The 21,245-nt window shown below is 37.2% G+C and overlaps 1 non-coding gene across 1 annotated transcript; it reads left to right on the plus strand.

The window, feature by feature from the left end:
* Positions 1-13,282: 13,282 nt before the first annotated feature.
* On the plus strand, positions 13,283-13,389 carry LOC145123006 (small nucleolar RNA R71). Its single transcript, XR_013714887.1, has one exon. It is a non-coding gene; the product is annotated as a small nucleolar RNA R71 (small nucleolar RNA).
* Positions 13,390-21,245: the final 7,856 nt, after the last annotated feature.

Here is a 21,245-nt window from a genome sequence, read left to right on the forward strand (position 1 = left end):
AGGATTACCAATACCTGTGATTGGAACTGTGTCTCTCTGATTAAAGGGTATTTTCGGTATACTACAAATTGTAATTTTTTTCTAGAGAATACATGGGGTTCTGTTGATGTCAATTAGTCACAGAAGACTTCCGATTTTCTTCTATCTGATCAATTTTGGGTTACCTTGCATTCGAAGTTGGTGGTCAAAAGCTCAGGGACTTTTTAGTCAGTTTATTATTTTTAGAAGACCTTGGTATTCCTGGGACAAATTCGGACTCAACTCTGTTTCTTTTTATCAGAATTTTATCAAGATTGATGTTATTTTTTTATCATTCTCCTCGGGTTGAGATGCAGGGGCTTTTTGGTCAAAATTTCTTCTATGATGCTATAGGTATCTGTTTTTGGTTCTTGAAAGATAAAAGTATGAACTGGATCTTTGAGTCCTATGTTGTTTGGATTGAATTTAGTGGCAATTATTGAGTTGTTGTTTATCACAAGACTAAGGGGCACTTCTGGAATTTTCTTTTGTGGAGGAGTTCAAAATTCAAGATTGGTGATCTCTATTTTGATTTTAATAAACGAATTGACAGTATAAGGTTTTTAAACAATTTTACCTATAAAATTGATTTGCATCTCGGTTTTATCCTGAATTTCAATAGGTTTTTACCTTTTGAAGTGGTTTTTGAGATTTTGCAAATGGGTAAAATCCTCGTTTATTGTGGTTTTTCTCCTTGGAAACAATGAGTGTTGTAACGCCTGGTTTCTGGTATGTATTTAAACTTAAAATTTGTTCATTTTTATAGAGCAACTCGACGAGTCGGAAGCCCCAGACTCGTCGAGTAGAGATTTTATGGACCATGGATTTCAAGCACCCAACTCGATGAGTTGGGTGACCTCAACTGTGACAATCCGAAATTTCTATTCTGCACAACCATTCACTTCAATAGAAGTCAGAATTGTTTCTGCTAACTTACAAGCTTTTTGAAACCAGTTAGAATGTTTTAAAGTTAGTACTTCAAGAGATAACAGGAAAGAGGATACCCTAGGGTTTATTGTGCAACAATAAAGTCCCAAAACTCCAAGAGTTTGGAGTTTAAGGCCTAAACAAGGTGTTTACGGCCGTAAACCCTAAGAGGTATAAATATGACACTTAGTCATTTTTACCACTTTTTCACACTTTCAAGAACTAGAACTCAAATCCTCTCAAGTAGCATCCGATTTTCCTTCTTGATCTTCAACTTTGTAAGTGTTTCTAGCCCTAATAAGTTGATATCTTACTTAATCTAGTGATCTTACATGATTCCATCCGTGAAATCATTCCATATGTGTAGATCTTCAAGTTTCACCAAGAACACCAAGAACACACACTAGTGTTCTTGGACTTTTAACACCCTTTCAAGCTTCTACATAGTAAGTACTCTTACCTTGGCTTGTTATAAGACTTGTTACACTTCTTAATCATCTAGAAAACACAAAGAATCACAAGATCAAAGGTGTTTACGGTCCAGAATGTTATTGGACCGTAAACCCTAATGAAGGGGCCAAAGTGTGCCCTAGTCCCTTACCAAGCCTTGGATACTAGTCTAGATACCATCCTTGATGTGCTTAGGACTTAAAACATCAAAAAGACCATAAACCATTTGGGTTTACGGCCGTAAACCCAAGGAGAAATGGTCCAAGGACCGTAAACTCCACAAAGGGGTGAAATGGTGCCCTAATCACTTCCTAAGGCTTAAACATGGAGTAGGAATGCTTCTTATGACCTTTAAAGCTTCAAAACACAAAATGGTAAAAGTACCATGAGTTTACGGCTGTAAACTCATGGGTTTACGACCGTAAACTCAATGAGAGATTGGTCCCAAAACCGTAAACTCCAAAAGAGTTTACCCTTGGACCCCAAACTCAATAGCCAAGTCCTACAACCCTTAGATGCAATCCTTAGTACTTATAACACTTAAATCAAGTGTTTTACATGTCTTAGGATGTCTTAACTTGGTTAATTAGTTACTAAATGACTAATTGGATACATATATGTGTGATTATATGTTAACTAGGATCCTTGTGTGTGTTCAAGTCTTCACTTGACACTTAACATCCTTTACCATCCGTTCATCCAAACCACTCACTACAGGTGAGTTCATACCCCTTAATCAATCTTTTAAATGATTTTAAATGTTTTTATGGGGGGGATACAAGTTGATCTTTTATAGTTATTATATCAATCACATATGATTAATAACTACCAAACAAGTGGATTTCTTACTTTCAAACTGTGTTATCAAACAAATTACTTTCCAAACTGTTTTATCAAACTCTTTTACATGCCAAATACTTTTATTCAATTTCTTTTGCACTTATATTCTGTTAAATGTATATCTTTATAGATATAGTTATATAAGTAGGATTGAGAAGACTTAGGACTGATAACTCACCTTACCTCCTGTTCCTCGTTTGGTTGTGGATTTAGGGTATCGGTTATTTGTCCGAAGGTCGTTTGAATCCTAGTTATATATTATGTATATGTATAAAGATATGAAAGTTCCTTCTTTCCATTCCATACCTTTGGGTAGCAAAGGTATACAGATATGTTCATACATACAAATCACATTACTAGTAAGCTACAATAGGCGTAGTTTAGGAAGTTACTAATACTATTACTAGAACAATGGAACATACAATGAGTCAGTTCATACATGAGTCTATACATTACAATACAGCTAGTACATACTATACATTTTACAAGAAAACATACATGCTAGACAGAGAGAGAACATACAATACTATACAGAGAGAACATACATTACCATACAGAGAGAACATACATACATACTGGACAGAGAGAGAACACACAATACAGCTAGTACATTCAATACATATACAAGAATACTATTACAGTTATGTGAGCCACGTAACGTGGCATGACACTACCTGTCATGACCGTTTTGTATCCAGAATTTCCTTAAGTGGGGAGCGTATGAGTTTGTGTATAGATCTATACTGGATTGACTATCCTACACCTCGTTGCTCGCTACAGTGGGACTTGCAAGTCTACGGGTGCCAAATGTCATTTCTTCCGACGTCTTACATCGTCGCGTTCTATAGTCGGTAGCAGGATACAGGCCGATCACATGGTACTTTAAATACAAATTGGTTTAAGGTAGTTAGTACAGCAGTAGTTACTTAATACAATACTACAATACTATTTCATTTTCCCATTGCATTCACTTTGTGATCTTCACACAATAAACAGTAATGTAGAAACTATATTTTGGTTAATGATAGTCAGATTTGGGAAAATACATACTCTTACAAGAGACACACACACAGATACTAGATGCCTTGGTAGAAGGCTACTTTTAGTAGGAAACATAGGGTTTTCTAGGAGATTCAAACCTTTTTACAAATTCACACATCACTTACTTATAAATACTTTCATACAAATATAGACACTAATATACTTATGATCTCACCAGCTTTAAAGCTGATACTCGCTTTCAAAATAACTTGTATTCTCAGGTCACCAGTAGACAGGTACGATGACCAGGTTTTAAGAAGACGGAGCGGTCAAGACTCGTCTTTTATTTTGATTTATTATTATCATGTTGTATACTATGAAAGAACTCACATGTATTAAAATTTTACTATTAATGCAATGGATGATGTTGTTGCTTGTTTACTACTTTACATTGTTGTGATACTTCACATGACGTCCTCCGCCCCAAAACGTTTCCGCCGTTCTTGGTTTTGGGGTGTGACATCAACTCGACGAGTTGGCTGGGTAAAATGAAACTCTAATTTCGGGGTTTTGCACCCTATTTAAACACCTTAACCCCAAGGTGTTGGCCTCATTCCCAGCCTCCAATGTCCAAAACCCTAATCTCGAAACCCTAAGGCATTTGTGAGAGTTTGTGAGCCATTTTTGAGGGAGTTTTGTGTGCTTGAAGCTTGTGGGAGAAAGAGAAGCTTGGAGGAACGAAAAGGAGCAGTTGGATCCAGAAACTTTGCTTCATTTTCGTCACTTTCTGGTAAGAAAGTCTCAACCTTGCCTTGTAGTTGCATATATCTCTATATTGGTGTCTTTTGCTTGGTTTTGGCCCAACTGTGTGGTTCTTGAGAGATGGAAGTCCCAAATGGGAAAACCTTCCAGATCTAGGGCCCTTGGGAGCTCTCATGGCATAAATGTGCCAACTTTATGGCCCTAGAATCCCCATGCAAACCCTAAGCCCTTATTTTGATCATTCAAGCTCCAAATGGCCATGCATGTGAATAAAGTTTAAGACTTTACGTGATCTTTTGGTCCCTAGAGTCCATATCTATGACCTCATGGTCTATCTTGTAGTTTTGGTGGTCTTTGGATGAAGACTTTGGCCTTTTTTTGGGGTTAGGGTTTGAGCTTAATCTCATTAGGAAGGGTATTAATGGGTAAAGTTGGAAACTTTACCCTCCTAGAGGCATTTCCATTCTAGATTTGGAGTATAGAGTTTAGATCTGAAGAATAATGGCTTAATGCATTAAGAACGGTTAACAGACTGAAGAACTCGACGAATTCATAAAGGAACTCGACGAGTTGATTGGAAGTGTCCTGATTTTGTTGTAAAGGACGAACTCAGCGAGTTGGAGGAAAACTCGACGAGTCGGCCTGGGATATCGCGATTCTGTGAGTTATGGTAACTCACCGAGTTGGAAGATAACTCGACGAGTTAGATCGCAATATCATGATTCTGTGATTCATGAAAACTCGGCGAGTTGAGGGCAAACTCGACGAGTTGAGTCATCTCGGAGCATTGACTTTGACTTGGACCAAAGTTGACCCTTAATGGGTTATGAGTGTGAAAAGGTACTTAAGGAAATCTTTTATGTGTAGGGGATTGAGTTGGGTTGATATTACGAGTCGGGGATTGTTCAGCTGTTTTCCAGTATTCAAGGTGAGTTACCTTCCTTGTATAAGTGGGTGGAAGGCACCAATGTCGGCCCACTGGTAGTTGTTTATAGTAGAGATGATTGTCTTTGTGATAATTGTCTACTATGCCACTATCTGTTGAGATTTATGTGCTTGTATGCTATGTTATTATGTGGTAGTGGTAGGGGTAAAATAGACCCCGTAACCGGTTGAAATACATCGGAGGGTAGGTCGGGCACCTAGATATGCCTGACAGTATGTTTATGTTATGTTATTATGTGGTGGTGGTAGGGGTGAAATAGACCCCGTAACCGGTTGAAATACACCGGAGGGTAGGTTGGGCACCCTACAATATGCCTGACAGGATAGGTCGAGCACCCTGATATGCTTGACAGGGTAGGTCGGGCACCCAGATATGTCTGATAGGGTAGGCCGGGCACCCAGATATGCCTGGCAGTATGTGATTATGTGGTATGATGGGGGAACTCACTAAGCTTCGTGCTTATGGTTTTCAGTTTTGGTTTCAGGTACTTCTTCTTCAAAAGGAAAGGAGCCGTCATGATCGCAGCACATTACATTATGATTTTTCGCATTATGAGATTCTTGGGGATTGTACTCTGATATTGTTTTTTATGACATGTTTTGGGTTATTTGAAATACTGGTTTTTGATTATGAAATGAGTTGACACTATTGATGTTTCATACTACAGGTTTTTACAATTACTTATTTAAAAATGAAATTTTAGCTCTAAAATTTCGGATGTTACAAGTGTACAAAAAAGGAATTGACGGATGGTTTCATATTTTTTTCCTCAAAAAAATTGGCATTCACATGCCTAAGGGTTCAAATCCCGAAGATAATTGCTACAATCCTATTCGTTTAGGATTCTCCACTTTTGTGGGTGCCAATGCTCTTTCTATCAGCAAGTGGTGGGATATTCACTCGAAAATACACGGGCTTAGTACGTCATCCTTAGACTGTATGTAACGCCCGTAGATCCGGGCTAGTCAATTTAGAGACGATAAGAGTCAAAAATGACTTTTTGATAAAAGATTATTTAGAATGAATAATCTTAACTAAGTTGTAGTGGTCGTGACAAGGATTCCGGATATATAAAGAATGCCGAAATCCGAGTTATAACGAAGTAGTTATGACCTGTCGAAGTTTCGTGACAGAACCGGTACGAAATTGCGTGACGTAAATAGTGAATTTACGATAGAGCGATATTTAGCCTTAGTGATCTAAACGAAAGTCGTATAATACGTTAAACCGAGAGCGTGCATAAAAAGAACGTCTAAATCTGACTTCGTATGAGGAAGTTATGATTTTTCGAAGTTTCGACTTAGCGGTATGCAGCCCAAAGTTCGAATATGAGATCGAGTGGTTTCTAGCCTAAACAATCTAAAATAGAATCGAAGATCTCATCGATAGTAGTCCAACGGTAAAAAGACAGACGAAAACGGACGTCAGATGAAGGAGTTGTGAATTCCTAACAGAGTTTTCCTGTCCCAGCCTACTAAAAATAATATAATAAAAAATAAAGTCAAAATTAGCCGCGGTTGTGGCTGCTGCTCGGGTTGTTCACCCGACTGCTCACCACCCTCATCATCTGATGCCAAAATACCCCAGTGAGATCCAAAGTTCTGAACAACCCGCATTGTCTCCAAATAACCCATGCTAAACTCATTCCCATCCATGCAAGTCATGAAACGAGTGATATCAGGAACAAGCAAACCATACGATCGGGCCAAAGGTGTAATGAATTGCCTTCCACAGATAGGGCTCCCAGGACGATAACTAGCAGTAGAATCAGCCAGAAAGCGTGCCAAAAAATAAGGAATGTTGCAACACACTCCCGGCTGTAAGATACACCATAAGAAGAACATATTCTGCTTCGTTACTTTATCCCCATGTGTGACAATCCGAAATTTCTAGCTTGTATAAATATTCAAATTTATCAGAGTTAGTCTTGTTTGTTAACTTTTAGCCCTATTTGGAGTCTATTCGAGTATTCTAAACTTAGTACATCAAAGGAATCAGTGTTAGGATGAATTGGTTGAAGTTCTAGTCATGAAGCAAACCGAAAACCTCCTCAAAAAGGAGTTTTCGGTCAAGATCTTTGGGTTTTCGGTCAAGGTGACCGAAAACTCCCTTATACATATATATTTCATGATCATTTTGATCATTCTTTCCTTTACAAGTCAAGAAAACTTCCATTCTCTCTCAAGTATCATCGAGTTCTTCATTCCAATCTTCAAAATTGTAAGAATTCCTTTCATCTAATTTGTTGATACAAAGCTTTATCTAGTACAACCCTTTGATTTCATCCATGAAATCAACTCTTTTGGGTTAGATCTTCAAGAACACCAAGAACACCAAGAACACACACTAGTGTTTTGGTCCAAAATCAACTCTATTAGCCTCTAAATCATAAGTATTACTTCCCTATACTTGTTATCTAGTTGAAACTCTTCATTTAGGGCCTTGAAATCATCATTTATCCAAGAACAAAAGGTGTTTTCGGTCTAGTGCATCTCCTTAGACCAAAAACCCTTATGAAGGGTGCAAAATGACTTTAAGCCTTTCCTAATACTTAGTATTGAGTCTAGAACAGTTCATTGATTGTGGAAAGCCCTTAAAAATCACCAAACATCATGAGTTTTCGGCCAACCATTTGGACCGAAAACCCTTTTGGGCCGAAAACCTCTTTGGACCGAAAACCCTTTGGGCCGAAAACCTCTTTGGACCGAAAACCTCAAGAAACATACTACTTGGACCGAAAACTCCTTTAAGTGCCTATACAACCCTTAGATGCAACCCTTGGTACTTCTAGCACTTGAATCAAAGTGTTTTCCATGTCCTAGGGTGTCTTAACTTGGTTAATTAGTTGTTAAATGACTAATTGGATACATATATGTGTCATTATATGTTAAATAGGATCCGTGTGTGTGCTCAAGTCTTCACTTGACACTTAGCATCCTATACCATCCGTTCTTCCAAACCACTCACTACATGTGAGTTCATACCCCTTAATCAACATTTTAAATGATTTTAAATGCTTTTATGGGGGGGGGGGAATACAAGTAGATACATTATAGTTATTATATCAATCACATGTGATTAATGACTATCAAACATATGGATTTTCTTACTTTTCAAACTGGTTTATCAAACAAACTACTTCAAAATGTTTATCAAACACTTTTTACATGTTAACTCTTTATCAAACTTGTTTCTTTATGCCAAACTGCTTTCAAATCGTTTTATGAAATGACATCAAGTCATCAATATTTATTAAAACTCTTCAAAAGGTTTTACAAAACTTCTTTGTCTTTTAAACTAATATATTTTGTTAAATGTGTATCTATGTAGATATAGTTATATAAGTAGGATTCAAAGGACTTAGGACTGATAACTCACCCTACCTCCTGTTCCTTGTTTGGTTGTGGTCTTAGGGTATCGGTTGTTCGTCCGAAGGTCGTTTGAATCTTAGTTATATATTATGTATATGTATATAGATACAAAAGTTCCTTCTTTCAGTCCAATACCTTTGGGTAGCAAAGGTATACAAACATGTTCATTTATACAAACAACATTGCTAGTAAACTATAATAGGTGTAGTTTAGGAAGTTACAAATACTATTACTAGAACAATGAAACATACAATGAGTCAGTTCATTCATGAGTCATAACATGTAGTGATGAGAAACAAACATAACATGTAGTGATGAGAAAAAAACATTACATACTAGACAGAGAGAGAGAACATACAATACAGCTAGTACATACTATACATTATACAAGAAAACATACTATTATGAGAAACAGAGAGAACATACATACATACTAGACAGAGAGAGAACATACAATACAGCTAGTACATACAATACATATACAAGAACACTACAACAGTTATGTGAGCCACGTAACGGGGCATGGCATCACCTGTCATGGCTCGTTTGGTATCCAGAGTCTCCTAGAAGGAGAGCTTTGAATTTGTGTATAGATCTATACTGGATTGACTATCCTACACCTTGCTGCTAGCTACAATGGGACTTGCAAGTCTACGGGTGCCAAATGTCATTTCTTCCGACATCTTTCATCATCGTGTTTTTAGTCGGTAGTATGGTACAGGCATATCACATGGTACTTTAAATAACAATTGGTTTAAGGTAGTTAGTACAGTAGTAGTTACTTAATACAACACTACAATACTATTTTATTTCCCCATTGCATTCACTTTGTGATCTTCTCACAATGATCAGTAATGTAAAAACTATATTTTTGGTTAATGATAGTCAGAATTGGGAACATACATACTCTTACAAGAGATACACATACAAACATTTTCATTCAAACATTTGATGCCTTGGTAGTAGGCTACTTTTAGTAGAAAACATAGGGTTTTCTAGGAGATACAAACATTTACAAACTTATACATCAAGTACTTACAAACACTTTCATACAAAAAATGACACTAAAATACTTATGATCTCACCAGCTTTAAAGCTGATAAACTCTTTCAAAATAACTTGTATTCTCAGGTCACCAGTAGACAGGTACCGGTGCCAGGTTTTGAGAAGATGGAGCTCGTTCAAGACTCATCTTTTATTTTGATTTACATTTTAGTGTCTTATACACTTCACAGAACACACTTGTATTAAATTATATTATTAATGCAATGGATGATGTTGGTGCTTGTTTACTACTATTCATTGTTGTGATACTACACATGACGTCCTCCACCCCCGAACGTTTCCGCCGTTCTGGTTTTGGGGTGTGACACCATGCCTCCTGTGGTTGATGGAAAACGTGATAAATCGGTGGAGTAATCGGTGGATAGGGGATCAAATGATGCTCTCGGGAGACACTCCGGAATTGAATATCCCGGATGCAATATTGTGCTAGAAATTAAACCCAGTAACACCATCTGCATAACTTCTGACCGCCTCCCTCAAGAACATGCCAAACTCAGGAGTCATTGCCTCTTGGGGATTATATATTCCCACCCTCCAAGAAAACTCCACGAGGCTGCATTGATGGTACTCTCCCCCGAGACGGAATACCAAAGCTTGCTAATAATGAGGGTCTTGGACATTTTCTTGGAATGTCACTGTCGAGAAGAACTCCACACAGAATTCCTTATAAACCCTCTCTTGAATTTTAAACAAGTTGTGCCACCCTTTACACGTAAATGAAAATCCATTTCCCAAAAATATTTTCGTGAGATACTGGGACATTTGATCAACAAGCCCAACCTCCCTTAACCTTGCCCAATTAATTGTTGGGGCAACAACAATCTCACGGTTGTAAAGCCACCCCAAACGGTTGTTCCAGCGGGTCAAAATTTCTTGGGACATTGTTGTTGGGAAATTGTAGAACGGATGTAAACTCGACACCCCTGTCGGAATTTCTCTCCTGGGAGCCATTGCTGCAAAAATAATCATAAAACACAGCCAACAAAAACATCCCAAAATATTAGAATTAAACAGAACATGAAATGTCAAGTCCCAGGATTCACGTCGTGAATCCCTAAAGATTCACGTCGTGAAGTCGTAATCGAAGTCAGAATCGGCAATACTGTGTACAAATCGGGCTAATACAATGCTTGGGGTTTATTTCCAGACCATATTTAAGCACATTCTAGGAGCATGCAGTAACAAATTCAAACCTTTAGGGCATTGATTTTGATAATATAATGAAAAAAAACCCTAACCCCTAAATCTAGCAATTAAATCAATAATAGACAATGTAAAGAAGATTAATTTACCTAATTTGGAGGATTACGTAAGCAAAAGATGATTAAATAATGGAATCGGCCGCAATCGCGAAGAGGGGGGACCAGAAAACAACTTCTCACTTCGTGGGAAATAAAGAATGAAGTAGGTCAATGAGTTTTCTATCTTTAATCTGTGGTCCCGTGTGTTTCAGGATTCACGTCGTGAATTCTAATAGGTTCACGTCGTGAGTCCGTTTGGGCTGTACAATTGGGCCAATTAATTATATAGGACTGTAACATGGAGTGGGTTGGACTAATAATGTGCTAAGGAATATATTGTCCGTTTTAACCTGTACTCACGTCGTGAATCATAATGATTCACGGCGTGAATACTGTCTGATCATGAAATTAATTATAAACTCCAAATTTGTCTATTAACTAGATTTTTTTTTAATCATTACCACTTAATTTGTAAGGACCCCACACTCAGTGTTGTATTATGTATAAAGTGATTTGGATGATATGATCGATTTCCCTAAAACTAAAAAGAAAAAGAAAGAAAACGCAAACCAAACTCGGGTTGCCTCCCGAGAAGCGCTTCTTTTTTAGGAGTCTTGAGCTGGACTCCGTGCCTCCTACGTTGAATCATCAGAAGAGTCCACCACCTGGATCTTTTGCTCCTTGAAACGTCTCTTGTAAGCTTGAACTCGACGAATATACGCCTTTTTAGAATTCTCCTTTTTAGCTTTGCTCTCGTCTCCATCAAGCTTGCGTTTGGTCCCTTTTGTTTCCAATTTTTCTTCATTCTTCTTTAGCTCAATAGGAACCTTCTCTTCTTTTACCACTGGAACCGTTTCCTTGGAAGTAGCCTCGTCTTCATCACTCGACAAATCATCTCTTTCCTCACTCATTAAAGTTGTTGGTTTTGTGTAGGTAATTACTTCAACGAGAAATGGGACGGATGCTCTCGGTTTTGTGCGTTTGACTTGATTAATTGTCTTGATTTCTTCCTCCAATATTGAAGTTCATTATCTTCATCAATATTGAAGACCTCATCTTGAACATCAATTCCTTGAAACCCATCTTGTATTCCAAAATCTTCCTTATCATCACCAACCCGCAATGTAAGCTTGGATCACGAACATCAACTAAAGCGCCAACAGTATTTAGCAAGGGGCGACCAAGAATGATTGGGACATTTACATCCTCCTTCATATCCATGATCACAAAGTCAACTGGGAAAACAAACTTTCCAATTTTAACAAGGATGTCTTCTACAATTCCCCTCGGTTGCGTCACTGAACGGTTGGCCATGTGGATAGTCATCTTTGTAGCCTTCATTTTCTGAATGTTCAGCTTTTGATAGAATGAAAATGGCATCAAATTTATGCTAGCCCCAGAATCGGCTAAAGCATAAGTCTTCAAATTGTTACCAAACTCACATGGAAGAGTGAGGCGGCCAGGATCTCCCATTTTCTTAGGCAACTCTCCCAATACAACTCTTGAGCTTTGTTCACTAAGAATGACCTTAGAATTTTTCTTTAGTTGCTGACGAGTGTTTACAAGATCTTGTAAGAACTTCGTGTATTCTGGAATTTTGGATAATGAATTTATAAAAGGAGTATTAATAGGAATACCCTTTACTTGCTTGATAAACTCCAGATGTTCTCTTTCCAGTGGACTGAGATTAGCTCGGGATGGAAACGGCAAAGGCGGTCGGTAAGCCGGAACGGATTCTGAATTTTTCTGTTCAGACTGGGCCCACGACGTGAGCATGGCGGCCTCACGACGTGAGTCTGGTGTTTCAGCAATATCTTCATTTTCGAGCTTCAGCTTGGGATCAGGCTGCTTTGGTTCCACTTCTAGTTCCTCCAAAAACTCAGAGATTGCCTCTTCTTCAGTATTAATAGCCATAACATGAGGTTGAGCTTTCTTTTCGGGAAGTTGTGAGGATAATTTGTTGTTCACCAAAGTAGTGAGTTGACCAACTTGGACTTCTAAACTATGAATCGATGCTTGATGATTTCTTAAGGAAGCTTGCTGGTCAATCATCATTTTGTGCTGTTCTTTCATCATATTCATGTGTTCTTTTAGCACTGCATTGGTATCCTCATGCCTTTTCTCGGATGCTTCCATAAATCGGGTCAAAATATTTTCCAAGTTTACCTTGTTTTCGGCTGGTGGTTGCTCTTTTTGATAGAAGCCTCGGCTTGTCTGCTTAAATTTCTCTTCCTTTTGCTTCTTGTATTCATCATATGGCAGCCACATCTTTCTTTGGTTTTCTCCAATCCTCATCATACTTATCCCCACTCGAGTAGCAAACTTGAGCCCTTTTGTTCCCATACTCATCCAAGTTGCAATCTTTAGTCAAGTGTGGTCCATTGCATCGTTCACACCCAACTTTAATTGCATGAATTGATTGGTCCATTTGTGTCAATCTCCGGTCCATAGTATTGAGCATCGCCATCATAGCAGCCATTTCTTCAGAATGTGTACCCCCACTACCTTTTGCTCCATCTTGCCTTGGGTTGTGGTATTCACGATAGTGTCTCGCGAATTCTTCAACTAACTCCTTGACCTCCCTTGGATTCTTCTTTGTCAATGGCCCTTGAGAGTCAAGGAGTTGTCTTGTCATAACATTGACCCCATCGTAGAAAATAGACATCTCTTGTTGAACATTTAGATCATGTTGAGGACAATTCCTTAACAACCCCTTGTAGCGCTCCCAAGCTTCGTATAATGACTCCCCCGGTTGTTGGTCAAAGTTGGCTATTGCCTTCTTGAGTTTAGCTATCTTGGAAGGTGGGCAAAACTGATCTAGAAATCGCTCACGCATTTGAGCCCAAGTAGTGATTGTACCCGGAGGAAGTGCTTTCAACCAGTCTTTTGCAACTCCCTTAAAAGTAACGGGAAGCATCCTTAACAAGACGATATCTCTATTTACATTCGGAACATTAAAATAATCCGCAATGTCATTAACTTCATCTAGGTGCTTTAAAGCATCCTCATGATCTTTTCCATAGAATGGAATATCCTTCAGTGCAGTAAGGATGTGGCCCTTCAACTCGAATGTGGCAGTGGCAGGAATCGCGGGTTGTACCAAACCTGGACCAACATCATCTCTGATACGTTTCTTGTAAGCTCCCATGGACATCTCGTCAATATTTGCCATTTCGTTGCTTGGCTCGTCTTCTGGTTCGCTCGTATATAGTCCAAACTCGGCTCCGGATTCGTATTCTGATTCGTTTGGGTTAGGAGTTGGTTCTAGGTTTTCAACTTTGCTCTTGTCCTTTGAAGATGAACTTGATTCTCCCGTTTTCTTCCCCGACTTCTTTGAGAACACTGACTTGAGTTCTTGTAAGGGTGTCTTCTTTGGTGTTTGATCTTCTTTCACGTTCTTATCTTTCTTTTTGTAAAGGGCAGACTCTGGATCTTCAAGAGGTGGCACCAAAGGTGTGTTGGACCCTCTGGTCATGTACTTCTGCAAGATAAACAAAATAAACAAAAACGTAAAACTGAACTAAGAAAGACAAACTAAAAACTAAGAAAACGAGGATCACAGGATTCACGTTGTGAGCCTGTAAAGCTCACGTCGTGAGTTCTGTAATGCAGAAAAAAAAATTGAAACTGAAAAAATAACTCTTTGCAGGTTTTACCCCACAAAAAAGGATCGATTAATTTAATGCAAATAAATTAGCAATTACTAAGCCGTTCCCCGACAACGGCGCCAAAAACTTGATGTGCACAAAAGTACCACTAATTTTATAATTTATAACCTAACTAACTTTACTAACTAAAATGCACCTAGGCAGTGTACCTAGTCGAATTATAGAATAGTTGGGTAAGTCGGGTGTCGATCACGGGGAATGGTGTTGACTAATTAATTTACTTACTACCAAATTAACCTAATTATTAACAGCTTAAAAGAGTTTTATCTGATTTTACTAGATCAGACGAACTTTACTCAAATTCAATCAATTACTAAAAACACTTCTGTTAGTTCGAATCCACTTTCCCTCAATGGTTTATAATTTAGCTATGACAATTACTGTTGGTACCAATTAAGATAGTATTAGCAATTTAGTTCTAAATCTACTAACTTTAATTAATTCATGTAAGTCTATGTATTGTCACACAATAGTTAACACAGAATCAATTATTGAATAAAATTGGAGCCATGTAAGATTGATTAATCAAAACACAATTACAGTCATAATATGAGTTCTCTAGCACAGCTTAATTCAATGATTCAATTACTTATCTAAGATTGGTTTGATCTTAGCTCTAATAAACTAGTGTTCACTGAATTATTAGGTATTCAAATTCATGCAGATTTGTATTCACTAACTACACAGAACAAGAATTTAAAGCCATCAAATATTAAATTAAACATGCTAGGTAAAATCAATCAACACAAGCATATTACCAACAAGTAAAGTCAAATCTAATGCATCAAAACCATGAGTTCCAGCTTCATCTAGCTAACAGAAGCAGCTAGATTTAGCTGGACATACTAGCAAATAAACAAGCACAAATCAAAGTATAAGACATGTTCAAGTATCAACAATTAAACTAATTATGAACCTCTACTCTTTTGGTGTTGAAAACCTTCTTCCAAGACTTTTCTTCTGCTAAAATTTGTCTTCTGAAACCCTTTCCTCCAGCCAAAAGTCCTTTAAGTCGTAATGAGCAAGAGAATTTATAATATATGATTTTACCGAGTTCACGTCGAGAACCATAAGGATTCACGTCGTGAATGCGAGTTTTACGTATTCGACAATGACTCTTTCACCCGGATGCATATCTTCTGGAATACTCTGCTCACGTCGTGAATCATGAACTATTCACGTCGTGAGTACGTTTTTTGCTGAGTTTTTCATCCTTCTTCCCTTCAAGCCTCCAAAGTTCCAAGTATTGTCAGTTCTGGTCCCTCTCTTCGAAAATGCTTTACTTTGGCTGCAAATAACAATTTATCATTATAAGTACCATTATTCTATGCAAATAACCAAAATATTAATACAAATGTAAATAAATATTACCTAAAAATATGTATAAATATGGAAATATCAATTCTAGATATCGTGTGAACTGAGACATGGATTTTAATCATACTCTCTGTTCACGTGTTGTTTCCCGATTTCCGATTTATGACGACTGACAACAGACTACAGTTGAACACATCAACTTAGTCCCGGCTTGGCCAAGCGCTTAGGGTGTCATCACTAAATCATCAAGGGGCCCACATATATCGCTTTTATCCCACTTTGGGTAAAAGGAACGGATAAATTTCGACTCAATGCTCGCTTGTACTCACTCACCGAATCACACACAACAATACGTTTTATAACACCAAGTTACTGGTGTGTTTACATATTATCAATGTGTAACCGACTCGCAAGATACAACTCACACATCTCGGTTTCAAGAATATAAGATATTATCGTCTCACCAATCACTCGTGATAAAATCCATGAAGCAATCCAAGTGAGCGTGGGTTTAATCCAATACTCTAATCTTATAGCAGCACTCATGAACTCTGTAGCAAACTTGTGCTATGACTAAACGCTTTAGTCAATCTACAGACGGATTCATGACAGTCTTCTTTCATTCCTACTTCCAAAGAATGAGCGACTGTGGAGGGTTTGAATAATCTTATTATTCGGGAAGTCAAAACATGCAAAGTGAAATACAAGAATAATACTAATCCTATATGGCCCCAAACTTTTGAGTATAAATAAAACACAAGAATAATACTAATCCTATATGGACAATTATACTCATTATTTGTTGTTTCGGGTAATCAACTTCTTACTTGAATTATAACAACAATTGTCTCATGCTCTTAGCATGCACACTATGTTTTCCTATGGTCTTTACTTTGTGAAATAGTATAATTGAATAACATTTCCAATCACACTCATTTCATAATTCCCAATCCTTACCACAAGTGTGAGAATACCAAATTCTTGCCACTTATAGAATATGTTAGATTCTAACATTTTATGCAACGATCCTTTCGTAATATCACAGCGCCAAAGTCAGCAAGACTTTGTCAATGAAATTACAAAGTGCTCTATTGGAGATTGTTACAAGACAATTCCATAGTCATGAAGTCTCACATTCAAAGTACATTCCTTTGAACATCCTTCTTGCATAGAAGTTTCTAATCTAGACATAGATTCTTATCGTCCAACTCCCAATAAGGAAGCATTTCCATATTTGCCATATGACAACTCATTCTAAATAGAGTCTTATCTATTCATAATAAAGTCAATATGGTCCATCCATTAGTATACTTCCAACTGTCCACAAGCGACCAATCTTTGGCGAACCTTAGATTGTCCTTGACAGTTGTTTAATTATTTTAGTCAAATCCAGTTCTATTCCCTTTTTCCCTCTAAATGCTCTAGGCATTTGGAAAATTTTTAGAACGGTCGAATATTACAGCATATGCAATCGATCCTATACCCGAAGCATGTGGGATACGATTCATAATGAAAAACGTGATACTTTACCAGTTTCTTGCTATAATATTGCCATAATATTTCTATTTGCCATGTTCTCAAAATTCGAACTATGAAGAGGGATGCCGTAATCATAATCGAACTTTGAGAATGCAAATAATAAATATATCCTTGACTAAATTCAATTAAAATTTCTCGATCTAAGCTTTTAGATTGGAAACGAAGTATAACATTCTCTCCCTTAATTATAGCAAAGACAACATTCAAAGTACATTCCTTTGAACATCCTTCTTGCATAGAAGTTTCTAATCTAGACATAGATTCTTATCGTCCAACTCCCAATAAGGAAACATTTCCATATTTGCCATATGACAACTCATTCTAAATAGAGTCTTATCTATTCATAATAAAGTCAATATGGTCCATCCATTAGTATACTTCCAACTGTCCACAAGCGACCAATCTTTGGCGAACCTTAGATTGTCCTTGACAGTTGTTTAATTATTTTAGTCAAATCCGGTTCTATTCCCTTTTTCCCTCTAAATGCCCTAGGCATTTGGAAAATTTTTAGAACGGTCGAATATTACAGCATATGCAATCGATCCTATACCCGAAGCATGTGGGATACGATTCATAATGAAAAACATGATACTTTACCAGTTTCTTGCTATAATATTGCCATAATATTTCTATTTGCCATGTTCTCAAAATTCGAACTATGAAGAGGGATGCCGTAATCATAATCGAACTTTGAGAATGCAAATAATAAATATATCCTTGACTAAATTCAATTAAAATTTCTCGATCTAAGATTTTAGATTGGAAACGAAGTATAACATTCTCTCCCTTAATTATAGCAAAGACAACTTTTCAACCCCTACAACTTTGCAAAGTGAAACTTTTGTTTTTCTATAATTAATATTGCCAACTTGCAATAATAATAATCATGCTCCCACTAACATGATGATTATATCCATTCCAGCATAACATTTATACTCCCACTAGCTTTGACACGTATTCAGAAAACAGTTGGACTTCTAAAAGACAATACTTATTGAATTCCAAAGTTCATATTTCCAATACGATGTGCTTCGATAAGCCTTTATCTAAGCTTCTCAAACTCACACACCTTTCTTTAGACAGCTCACATGTGTGTCTAAACTAATTCAGAACATATATTACTAAGTCCCAAATGTTCAGACTAATTGCCAAATCTCACAATTCGAACTATGAAGAGGGATGCCGTAATCATAATCGAATTTGAGAATGCAATTTACATAATCGCTATCTCCTTAAAATCTCTCTCAGTGAAAGCGTTTCCTCACAATCATTTTCATGAAGGAGAGAAACATTATGACACTTAGATTTTATGGTGCATGTGTTCCTATCCATGCAAATTTTTCATAAGCATAATCATAAGATAATGTTTGTGAAAAATTCAAACTCTTATGGACAGAACTTGTTCATTCTTAATTTCTTGCCATCAAGGGTCCCACCATTGCTTCCAAGTTATTTAGCAGCTCACCTATTCCAGTCAATGTACTTTCATTGAACAAGGTGTTTGCCCTTATGCAGTCAATTGAGAACTCGTAGAACTCATATGCATAAGTAACTTTATTGGAATGGCATAGAAATAAAATTTTGTCAACACGATAGGTTATAAACCTCAAGTCGTGTGCTAGTGTTTAATAGGTTTACTTCTTGATTTGTTCTTGAAACTTTTCAAGATCTTTAGACTCCCACTGACCTCTTGACATATTAGATTCTCTTATCAAGAAACATTTCTTGACAAAACAAATATCCAAGAGTTAGTGTGTGTCTATATCAAGACAAAACCTACACGCAATTTGGTACTAGTTGGTCTTTGTCTTATTCAAGACATCACAACTTACCAAAATGTGCAAGTGTAAGAACATTCCTACTTAAGATTATGTCACTCAAGTCACAATCTTGGAGTATGACTCTAAGACTTGATTTTTGGAACGAAGTACGATACATCTTATTAACTTAACCATTTCAACAATTCTCCATTGCTCTTCTTAGCCAAACCAGTGCACTAAGGTATCCTTAGAGGATGAATTGTAATATGGTTCTTACGATTACCAAGACGATCACAAAACACGATACAAAAGTACTCTCCCTTCTTCTTAGATTGGAGAAACTTTTTATCTTTCTGCCTTCATTGATTCTACTTATTCGTTTTGCCATTCATTGAAACTTTTCAATGATTCAGAATTACACTTAATCTTATAAGTATAACCACATTTACTAGACATTTAGTAAATCATGAAGAATAATGTTATTATTATTTATGGTGGACTTGACTAGTGCACAACATTGTGTACTAGTTCCTTTAGTCCTTCACTTGACTCACATACTTATGTGAACAAGGAATTAGTCTTAATTACTTAAGTACCAAGATTTCCATACATCACACAATACAAGTTGTATGATTCCAAGTTTCTATCCAATTAAAACTTGGGCGATGGGAATCTTTCCTTACTTAGAAAATCATGACACTACCATAAATAATAAAACTAAGAATCACATCCATTTCAACATTGCTAATAATAGAAATACACAAACATCAATTTTTCATACATGTCATTGCAAGGATAATAAATAAGACAAAATCAAAATTTATTATATTGCGGAAAAAATTTGTCCTTACAACACAACTAATTGAAAAACTATGCTATTATATTTCTTAGCAATCTATCCTAACTCTAAAGTAGCAGCTCAAAAATCTGATCTTCGAATCCATGCGATCAAAATCCATTTCTTCACGATCAGATTCAGCACACTTCTTTCTCTAAGCTTCCTTTATTTTCTTTGATTCTACAAAACATCAAAAAAATGTAATCTTATCACATAATGTATCAAGAATCAAAAAATAGGAACTTATAGAGTTAGTTAATGGATTTTACCTGAAGTAGAGTTATACGTCTTGACTCTCCCATCTCTTAGATCTCTCAAGTAGACAGGACAGCTTCGTCTCCAATGCCCATTCTCTTGGCAATAAAAGCAAATTGACTCTTTTGGAACAGCACACGAAACTACTTCAGACTTTGCCTTTCTCTTATGATCAAATTTTTCGACCATAGCATGCCTTTTGTTGCTATTGCCTATGTCCATAGAGGTTTGGAAGGCAGATCCACCAAACAACTTTGCTTCTCCAGTGCGCCAAATCATTGCTGATTCAGCAGCAACAAGCAAATATGTGAGATCGATGAGGGTTACGTCGTGGTCTATCATATAGTACTCTCTTACGAACTCACTATATGAGTCAGGAAGCGACTAAAGAACCCAGTCAACAGCTAGCTTCTCACAGACAACGACTCCCAACATTCTTAACCTATCAATGCATGACTTCATCTCTAAGACGTGTGCACACACTGACTTGCCTTCCTCATGTTTACTTGCCAAAAGGGCTTGAGTGAGCTTGAAGTTTTCAAGCCTTTGAACTTGTGGGTTAGGGAGAATAATAGGAGGAGGTGGAGGAAGTGAAGCATGATCTCGTGTTCCTCGATCAAATCATGGAATATCATCTTCATGTGGAAAGCTTGTTCCACGGGATTTGGGAAGACCATAGTTGTCATACTTTGACATCTCTAAAACGGGAGAAAATTCAAGTTAGTTGATTGATTGAGTCCTTAATAAAACACCCAAATGAAATATTAAGTCTAGGACCCAACACAATACTCTACAACTTGGGAGAGGGATGTCGTAACCCGAATTGTAGAACATTTGAAGGTAAGTGAATGACGATTCACTAATTTCCCACCATGAAAAAAACGAAAAAGAGATTAAGTTTTAAATGTATTGAAAACTCCTAGATCCTTTGAGATTCATTGAACTTTTCAATGACATGTTTAAATCTCGATATGCCCCTCGATTTGTGACTGGGATGCCGAGGATCACAAAACAGGGTGTGAATAACCATGCAAACTTACATGGTGCCCCCAATGTTACAGTCATCTATTCGATGTGCCGGTTAACCACACACGCTCCACCGAACTATGACAAACATTGAGTCACCCTTTGCTACCTTTGCTTAGAACCCATTTAGTTTGCCGGTTAATCGCACACGCTCCACTAACGTCTTAGCAAGGGTATAAAGTGTAATTTCATGGAATTGCATCAAATTCACTTTTGCCTAGAGTAACTAAGATTGAGAATT

The sequence above is a fragment of the Lactuca virosa genome, chromosome 6 (assembly GCF_052849685.1).
Source record: "Lactuca virosa cultivar CGN04683 chromosome 6, Lactuca_virosa_CGN04683_v6, whole genome shotgun sequence".
NCBI lineage: Eukaryota > Viridiplantae > Streptophyta > Magnoliopsida > Asterales > Asteraceae > Lactuca > Lactuca virosa.